The sequence below is a fragment of the Pinus tabuliformis genome, chromosome 5_2 (assembly GCF_031772625.1).
Source record: "Pinus tabuliformis cultivar Carrire ecotype Pingquan chromosome 5_2, CPIR1, whole genome shotgun sequence".
In the NCBI taxonomy this organism is placed as follows: domain Eukaryota; kingdom Viridiplantae; phylum Streptophyta; class Pinopsida; order Pinales; family Pinaceae; genus Pinus; species Pinus tabuliformis.
The window spans coordinates 422,608,554-422,618,969 of NC_142306.1; positions in this window are offsets into that span (position 1 = coordinate 422,608,554).

Below are 10,416 nucleotides of genomic sequence, written 5' to 3' on the forward strand. Positions count from 1 at the left end.
ACCCAAAACTCTGACTGCAGAACATCCTGTAGAAGTTAGCAGACTTCCTGTAGAAATCCCGAGCTTCCTGTAGGATCCCCTGTAGACATCCTGTAGAAGCTTGCAAACATGGTTGTTAGGCACCTGAACGTTGTGAACTTCTGTAGAATGATGTTAGGGATCCCCTGGAACCTCTCAGAGTCCTCCTGACCTTTCCCAAGCCTTCCTCCCCTTGAACTACCCCTGCACAGCCAAGACCCAGTAAGAAGCACAATCATAATAACTCCAACCACTTAAGCAAAAATACAAAAACATGTTCTCTTCAATGGAAATAGTTTAAACTCATGCATCTCATCCCACTAGAAGTAATGGCATCATTTTTAGGAGTTGCATTCCCACCATTGCATCATAAGGATTAAGCTGGTCAGATTAGGGTTTACTAGGGTTTCCATGTTTTGTTGGCTTTCAGTTCATTCTTGCAAAGTAGGTTAATTTCCTTTGAGATAGCTCTCGTTCATCACTTAAAAAGCTTCTTCTAAGAACATATAGAAGTTGGCTTGAGCCCTAGCGGACTTGTGCCAGCTGACCAAGTGACAGCTGCGACAAGAGCTAGTACTTGTGCATACAGCACCGTCGCTTCCAAGTTTGTTACGAACTACCGGGTTGATAAAATTAGAGAAGGAAGCTCCAGGAGTTGTAGCATTATTGCTACAATACTGGAGCCCACCATCTTTTTGGCGTCGTTGCCGGGGAAGCGTCAGAGTATTAGTAATTGTTTCTTTTCTTCTACTTTCCTACTCTCGCCTTCTGCCAAGTAGTTTATTTCATTTCCATTCTGCAAAGGTAGCATAGACATTTCCTGCTTTCATAGATTAGCATTTCAATTCCGCAATTTCAATTTTGCAAGCATAGATTATCATTTCAATTCTGCAAGTGTAGACTAGCATTTCCATTCCTGCAATTCCATTTGAGCAAAGTAGATTAGTTCTTTCCTGCTTTCATTTCAATATTGCATTCTTATTTCAGCAAGATAGTTAGTTGTAGATCAATCTGTTTCAGTTTTGCAGGTACCAAAGAAAAAAAACAAAAGCAATCAAAAAAGTCTTTCCATTTCATGCCTCGTAGGAATCGAGATAAAACAGGCAAATTCTTACCCAACACCCCCACCACATCACTGAGTCACCCTTCTCTCTTCTTTGGTGACAATGATCCAGAAGAACCTATAGGTGAACCTCCTGATATATACGAAGATCCTATATCAGAAGAAGAATTAGAGACCATCCCATCTGAAGCTATGGCTGACAATAGAAGAGAAGATGAGAGAATAGAAGGTGCCTTCCCCATCCGAGAAACCAATGGAGACATGAAAATGAAGAACATTAGCCCCTATGCTTTACCTCACTTCCATGGACTGACTACTGAAGATCCTGATACCTTCCTGTTTGAGTTTGCTGTCCTTTGTCGAACCTATGACTATACTGAAGATGAGCAGAAGCTGAAACTCTTCCCTTCAACTCTTAAGGATGCAGCATTACGCTGGTTCATGGGCTTACCTGGGAATAGTATCACCACTTGGGCTCAGATGCAGCAAGCTTTCAATACCAAGTACCGGGACTACTGTAGGTCCAAGGAAACCAAAGGAGAAATCTTTCGGATGACCATGGGAAATGATGAGTCCTTAGAGGATTATGAGGAGAGGTTCCAACTTAGCTATAAGTGGGCCAGGTGCACACTTGACCCTGAATCCCTCAAGTTGGTCCTGCTCCGAGGAGTCCCTGAAGACCTCTTAGATACCCTTCACATGTTAGCTGGAGGAGATATTTACCAACTGCCTTATGAGGACATCAAGACTGTGTTTAGGAACCACTCTAGGGCAGCCCGGAAACGAGGTAGAGGAAACCTCCTCTCAGCTGGTATTCCTTTCTCCAAGCATGAGTTTGCAAATCAATTATAAGATCTCAAGAGTGAGGTGAGACAGACCATTGCCATCCAACTTGACACATTCAGGATCCAGCAGAAGAAGGAAGAAGCTGAGAGGGCCTTGGCTATCTTCTGCCCTAGATGTACAAGGAGACACCCTAAGAACGAATGCCCATTGCATTCGGTTGAAGTGTGCTTCGTTTGTGAGGAGGACCATCCCACAAATCAATGTCCAACCCTACCTGGGCTTAAAGCCATATACCAAGGGACAGAAGCCCCCACTGAACCTCTCTATTTCCTCAACCAAAGGAGGACACAAGGACCTAGACCTTACCAGCAGGGGATGCAAGGGGCACCCCAAACTTATTACAGCCCCAACCAATCTACTCCTATGCCTTCCTGGGGTCCCCCTGCTCATCCTTCCTGGTCTATGCCTCCTCCATGGTCTTATCCACCTCAGTACCCTCCTCAGCCCACTACTCATTCATATCACTCACATGCCTAGCCACAGCCTCAGTGGAATGCACCTCAGTCGGGGTGGAGGCCCCAGTACAACACTCCTCCCGCCATTTTGCCTCCACCACCAGTTCAACCTCAACCATTACCTCCTGCTCCTCCAAGGCAACCTCAAATGCCTGCTAAACCGAACCCGAACCCCAACAATAGACAAGCCCAGCAGGTGTATACTGGGGAAACATCATGCCCTACCTATGTTGTGGAGATCCAGGAGATCAATCTTCGATCTGGAAAGACTCTTCCGGATCGCCAACCTCCTCCCCCAGAGGACGAAGAAGACAAACAGGAAAGTGAACCAAAGGCTATTCCACCCTTTCCTTAGAGACTAACAGCCACCACACAACCCAACCCATAGGAGGATGAGCTTCTGGGAGAGCTCAAGCAGTTGTGTGTGAAAATACCACTTCTCCAAGCCATCAAGGATGTGCCAATTGTAGGAATTTACAGGGTAAGTTCCTCAGAAAGAACACCAAAAGGACACCGCTCACAACCAGATCTCAAATCAATACACCAATATTTTTGACGTGGTTAAAACCCTCAAAGTGCAAGGAGGGAAACAGTCCACGGCCTGCGCCAACGTGGCTACTACAGGCAATTTATTAATCAAAGAATGAAAATTTACATAAGCTTCTCTCATGCACGGATTACCCGAACAATGACCCTCCATGCGCTTTAAATAGAACTCATGGACCAATCGGGTGTCAAGCCACGGATCAAGTGTCGGTAATACCGAGGAGAGAATGAACCGTCGGATCACTACATATCGTGACCGTCGGATTGTAAGTTACAAAATGTACAACGGTAAAGAAAGACACTTTACCTAACTCTATACTAGACCAAGTTGAACTTAACTATATCCTATGTGTCGGAATATCCTAACATCCCCCCTTAAGAACAACTTGGGATAGGATTGAAGGATTTACAAATATGACACAATAGGAGAAGGAAGGAGGCACTAGAGCCTATCCCCCCTTAGTGACAACTTCCTGAACTCCAAGCATATATCGAAGTTTAGTGAACTTCGCCTCTGTGAGAGCCTTTGTGAAGATGTCTGCAACCTGATCATCTGTTGAACAATATTGCATTTCAAGAACATGGTCATGAATGAGCTTTCTGATGAAGTGCATGTGTAGTTCAATGTGTTTGCTGCGCTGATGCTGGACTGGATCTTTGCATAGCTGAATGGCACTTTGATTATCACACCAAAGTGTGGTAGGATGCTGCTGCTCAAAGCCAAACTCTGATAGGATCTGACGAAGCCACAAGGCTTCCTTACTAGCTTCCACGGCACCACGATACTCTGCTTCTGCTGACGAAAGAGAAATGGCAGCCTGTTTCTTGCAAGCCCATGTAATAGGTCCTGAACCAAGAGTGAAGACATAACCGGCAGTAGACTTCCGATCATCAGGGTCACCAGCCCAATCAAAATCAGTGAAACCAACTAATAGAGGAGCTGCTTTGGCACTGTAATGAATCCCAAACTGTACTGTACCTCGAACATAACGAAGTATTCTTTTGGCTGCTTTCCAATGGCTTTCACGGGGGTTTTGCATAAAACGAGCAACAAGGCCAACAGCAAAGGAAAGATCAGGACGAGTATGGGTTAAATACAAGAGTTTTCCTACAAGTTGACGGTATAATGTAGCATCAACTTCAGGAGAAGTACAAGAGACTGAAAGTTTGACTCCAGACTGAAAGGGAGAAGGGGTTGGCTTACAGTCTTCCATGTGAAAATGACGAAGAATATCACAAGCATACTTGGACTGGGAAAGGGAAATACCCTCCTTGGATTGCAAGACTTGAAGACCGAGAAAATAGTGTAAGTGTCCTAAGTCTGTCATTTCAAATTTCTTTTTAAGGCTGGACTTCACATGGTTGATAAGGTTGGGATCACTACCAGTAAGGATAAGATCATCAACATAAAGAACAAGGATGATAAGAGAGGTGCCCACTTTCTTGGTGTAGACAGTATTGTCAGAATGACACCTAGAAAAGCTAGATTCTAAAAGAAAGCTATCCATTTTGGCATACCAAGCCCGAGGAGCTTGCTTGAGACCATAAAGGGATTTCTTAAGTCGACAAACAAGGCTGGAGTCTGTTTGGATGAAGCCAATGGGTTGTTCCATATAGATTTCTTCATGCAAGTCCCCATGCAAGAAGGCAGATTTAACATCCATCTGATGGACTTCCCAATTTAAAGAGGCAGCAAGGGAAAGAACAAGGCGGATAGAGTTCATTTTGGCAACAGGGGAGAAGGTTTCAGTGTAGTCAATGCCTTCAACCTGTGAAAAGCCCTTAGCAACGAGACGAGCTTTATGTTTATCAACTTTCCCATCTGGTCCATACTTGGTTCTGTAAACCCATTTACATCTAACAAGTTTGCGTCCCTTTGGTAGAGGAACAAGATCCCATGTATCATTTGTCATCAATGAATGATATTCTTCATTCATAGCTGCTTCCCAATGTGGATGGCCTGAAGCTTTTGCAAAAGTGTCAGGATCATGATTTACTGGAGCTTGAGCCAGTAAAGAAGAGGCTCTTTCAAACTGAGAACGTGTACGTCGCTGATCTGTAGGATCACCGGCAAGATCACCTGCTGCATCCCGAGTAGCACGGACCCATCTTGGAAGTTGAGGATCCTGAGAAGGTGGGGGAGGATTATCATCCTCGCTTTCATCATCTGAAGAAGAAATGTTTTCAAAAGTAGAAGAGATAGGAAGAGGTGGCACATCCGCCGGACTAGGCTCGCAGGCCGATTTATTTTCATCAAATTTTACATCTCTTCTAATGATAACATTTTTGGACTTAAATGGAATAAGTCTATAACCTTTTACATCTTCAGAATATCCAACAAAGGTACATTTCTCACTCTTAGGTTCTAAAGCTTTATGCTTTTCATCTGGAATATGGGCCCATGCTTCACTTCCAAACACACGAAAGTGACTTACATCTGGTTTAATGGAACTCCAAGCTTCTTCTGGAGTGATATTCTCTAGAACCTTAGTAGGAGTGCGATTGATTATATAATTTGCACAATTAATTGCTTCAGCCCAAAAACTAAGACTGAGTCCTTTAGATTGCAGCATACAATTAGCCATTTCCTTTAAGGTGCGATTTTCCTTTCAGCTACACCATTTTGTTGTGGAGTGTATGGAACAGTATGTTGCATTTGAATTCCATTTTCGGTGCAAAAGTTGATGAATGTGTTTTTAACATATTCTCCACCATTATCAGTTCTTAGCTTAAGAATTTGATGTCCAGATTGTTTTTCAACAAAGGCTTTGAAGGCCAAAAATGTGTTAAATACTTCGCTCTTGAGTTTTAAGAAGTATACCCAAGTGCGTCTGGAGAAATCATCAATGAAAGTTAAGAAGTACTTGCAGCCAGAGAATGAAGCAACAGGAAGAGGACCACATAAATCACTGTGCACAAGCTGTAAAGGGGCTGAGGCGTGCCAAGAGGCACGTTTGTCAAAACTGTCCCGATGATGTTTTCCGAGTACACATCCGGAACAAACACCATCTCTGCAAGATACCATAGGAAGACCTGTCACCATATTTTCTTGACATAGATGCTGAAGGGAGCGATAGTTTAAGTGACCAAATCGCTCATGCCAAAGTTTGCTCACTTCATCATTATGAGCAACAAATACTGAGGGAAGACTGGATGACCCAAAGTTGTGAAACTTATACAACCTTGTGGAATCATCAGCAAGACCAGTAGCTAGAATCTGTTTAGGATCTTTTAGATCCTTGATTACAACATCATGAGGTGAAAATTCAACAATTTTACCTTCACCTGAATGAGTTATCTGATAGACAGATAGAAGGTTGCAGGATAAGGTTGGAACACATAATACATCATTAAACTGACCATTGTCTAGATGAACAGTTCCAGTCCCTACAACATTAAGAGATCTATCATCACCAACATATATATTTTTGGTGTTACAATCATTTAAAGAAGAAAACATGGCTTGGTTTTTGGCCATGTGATAAGAGGCTCCAGAATCAATGAGCCACTCATGAGAATGAGAAGAAGAAGAAGATACATTTAATGCATAACCAGACTGAGATGATTGACAACGACATGCAGAGAGTGCCATTGCGGAAGTTGAAGTTGAAGTAGGCTCCACATGGATGTTATGTTTCTTCATTGCGGCTTCCAAGGCTTCCATCTTCTTAAAGCATTTAGATTCTAAGTGGCCATCTCGATTACAAAAGTTACAATGTCTATCAGTCTTCTTCCATTTGTTTTTATTGGTCTTATCATTTTGCTGAAATGATCTTTCATTTTGAGGCTGAGTTGGTTTAGGACCATTCTTTTGAGGATATGACTTCTTAGGATTCTTTGAATTTGGTTGCTGCTGGGCGGCTAACGCTTTCGTGGAAGAGTTTCCAAGATTAAGAAGACCAAGGTGTAAGAGTTTTTCTTGTTCTCTTATTAAGGAATCACAAAAGGAGTCAAAGGAAGGGGCCTTGTAGTCTTTTCCTTGACAAATGAAAGCTTCCCTTGTAGAATGGAAAGTGGAAACAAATACAGAGTAGGCTGGTCCCAACTTAGTAAGGATGGAATAAATAAGGTTACCATCTTCTTTCTTAACTTTAACACCTTCCAAGAGATATCTAAGGGTCTTGAATTTGGACAAGAAATCTTCAATGCAAGAAAAATTATTAGGATCCAAAGTAAGCAACTCATTTTCAAGTTGATGGGCTCTAATTTTATTTTTAATCCCAAAAACTTTAGCGAGTTTTTCTAATGCTTCATGAGGAGTCTCAAGTTCTGCAATGTGGAATCTAAGATCAGGAGAAATAGACATCCCTATCAAACCACGTGCTTGATCTTGTCTATTTTCCCATTTTGTAGCCTTGTCTTCATCTTTTGGTTTTTTCTCTTGGTCTGTGGCTATTCTGAAGAGACCTTTACTTCTAAGTAAATCTTCCATGTAGGCTACCCATTGGAAGTAGTTAGTGTTGTCAAGAATGACTTGGCATGGACTTTCCATTTTTTTTTTTTTTAAACTGAAGCTGAAGATGCTGAAAGTAAGTGTTCCAATGGATAGATCTCGAAAAAATAGGCGGTTTTAAAAAAAACAGCTCTGAAAAAGGCTTCCGGATGAAGAAGTTATGGCTTTTTGAAAAAAACTTGTTGACGTTGACGGCAAAGTGCGCGAATGTGCGGGAATGAAAAAATCCGCCCCCAAAAAATGGAGACTTGAACCCAAGACCTCTACTCTCTTAAAATAGCTTTGAACCAATTGATCTATACAAAAAATTTGAGAGAGAGAGAGAGAGAGAGGGGGGGGGGGGGGGGGTTTGCGTGCTTGCCTTGAGAAAGCTCTTTTTCCCTACAAAACACAAAACACAAAACCCAACACGAATATGCAAAGAAAAACGAACCTTGCGGCTCGAAGTTAGCTTTAGCCAAAAAACTAGAAATTTTAAAAAAAATCTCAAAGTTAGCTTTAGCCGAAAAACTAAATATTTTTCTCAATGTTTCTGATTTTCTGAGATCACACTAAGGTGCAGGGAAAAGAGCATACGCATGAGAAAAATCCTTCCTTTCTATTTCTGATTTGCCCAGATCGCACAGAGTCGCAGGGCAAAGAGCATACGCAGAAATAAAAGGTATAGATCCGGTTAAAAAAAAGGCTAAATAAACCGAAACGAAATAAGCAGAGAGAAAATAACAGTGAACTGCAAAAAAAACACTGTATACCTCCCGATCTGAAAAATGACGCAGCTAGGGCTACTGGAAACCTTTTCGCGTGAAACGAAAGGGGTTCCTCACTGAAACAGATGCTCCGAACGCAACAGAGCAGTCCTCTCGGCCCGAAAGCAATCAGAAACAGAAGATCTAGGAAACGACAGCCGCATGCAGTTCTACCGGCTTCAGATTTGGATCACCAACGGACGCGGCCCTCAAATAGCTCTGATACCATGTAGGAATTTACAGGGTAAGTTCCTCAGAAAGAACACCAAAAGGACACTGCTCACAACCAGATCTCAAATCAATACACCAGTATTTTTGACGTGGTTAAAACCCTCAAAGTGCAAGGAGGGAAACAGTCCACGGCCTGCGCCAACGTGGCTACTACAGGCAATTTATTAATCAAAGAATGAAAATTTACATAAGCTTCTCTCATGCACGGATTACCCGAACAATGACCCTCCATGCGCTTTAAATAGAACTCATGGACCAATCGGGTGTCAAGCCACGGATCAAGTGTCGGTAATACCGAGGAGAGAATGAACCGTCGGATCACTACATATCGTGACCGTCGGATTGTAAGTTACAAAATGTACAACGGTAAAGAAAGACACTTTACCTAACTCTATACTAGACCAAGTTGAACTTAACTATATCCTATGTGTCGGAATATCCTAACACCAATATACAACAAACTGGTTAAGGAAAAGTGTTTCAAACACCCAGGCAGGCGAAAGAGAGATGCTTCAACCATCAATGTCTTAGGACAACTGTCTGACCTTATGTTAGGACAAGTCATCTGCCCAAAGTACCTAGATCCTGGGAGTCCTGTAGTAGATGTCCACATCAATGGCACCATCATACCTCACACCTTGATTGATCTGGGGGCTGCCATTAATGTGATGACTAGGGATACCATGCTCAAACTCAATCTTCAGGGTTCCTTGAGGAAGACCTCGACAGTCCTGCAACTAGCAGATCGCTCCACCGTGACTCCCGAAGGGATTGTGGAGGATGTCTTGGTCTCTGTCGACTCTTGGGAATATCCTGCAGATTTCTTGGTTCTGCAACCCAACGAAAAGCTTACTGGATATCCTCTTATTTTGGGAAGGCCTTGGTTAGCCACTGCAGATGCTTACATAAGTTGCCGTGCAGGAAACATGACCATCAGAAATGGTCCTATGTCCAAGCAGCTAGTCCTATACCCTCCTGCCCAACCCTCCTTAGAGCATGACTTACCACTGTGGTTGGAGGAAGGAGAAGAGGATCAGGTGTACTCAGCACCTTTGTGCACCCTAGACACCACTAGAAGAGACCCCCCAACCGAGGATGACTTGATTGAGACATTGATCCAGAATCCACCTCCCAGTGCACTATCCTTAGAGAAATTGGTGGAGGATGCCCAAGCCAGCACCTTAGTGGACCTTTGTGCCACCAACCCTGTCACTCCCAGAGTCAAGAATGTGGAGTTCGGCCCTGAGAGAATGTTAAAGATCAGCTCCTCACTATCTCCTTCTTATGAAAAGGAGCTGTGTAGCCTGTTGGCCAGTCATCTAGATGCTTTTGCTCGGAGCTATAAGGAGATGAAAGGAGTCCATCCTTTGATCTGTACCCATCACATATACATCAAAGAGGATTGTAAACCGGTTAGGCAACCTCAGAGGAGAATGAATCCAGCCCTTAAGGACATTGTCAAGGAAGAATTGCAAAAACTGTTGGATGCCGGATTCATTTACCCCATCTCAGATAGTGAATGGGTGTCCCCTCTGGTGTTGGTTCCCAAGAAAAATGGGAAGTGGAGAATCTGTGTGGACTACCGAGAACTGAACAAAGCTACCAAGAAAGACCATTTCCCTCTACCTTTCATAGATCAAGTGTTGGATGGACTGGCAGGAAAGAAGTTCTTCTCTTTCCTGGATGGGTTCAGCGGGTACAACCAAATCCAAATCAGCCTGGAAGACCAAGATAAGATCACCTTCACTTGTCCTTGGGGTACCTTTGCCTACCGAGTTCTTCCCTTTGGGCTATGCAATGCTCCTGCTACCTTCCAAAGAGCTGTCTTGAGCATCTTCTCGGAGCTGGTCCATGATGCGGTGGAAATCTATATGGATGACTTCACTCCTTATGGGTCCAATTTCCAGGAGGCATTGTCCAATCTGGGAAAAGTCCTAACCAAATGCATTGAGATGAACCTGTCCCTTAGTCCTGAAAAATGTGAATTCCTGATGACTGAAGGGACCGTGCTAGGCCATACCATTTCTTGCCAAGGGTTACAAGTGGATCCTAACAAAA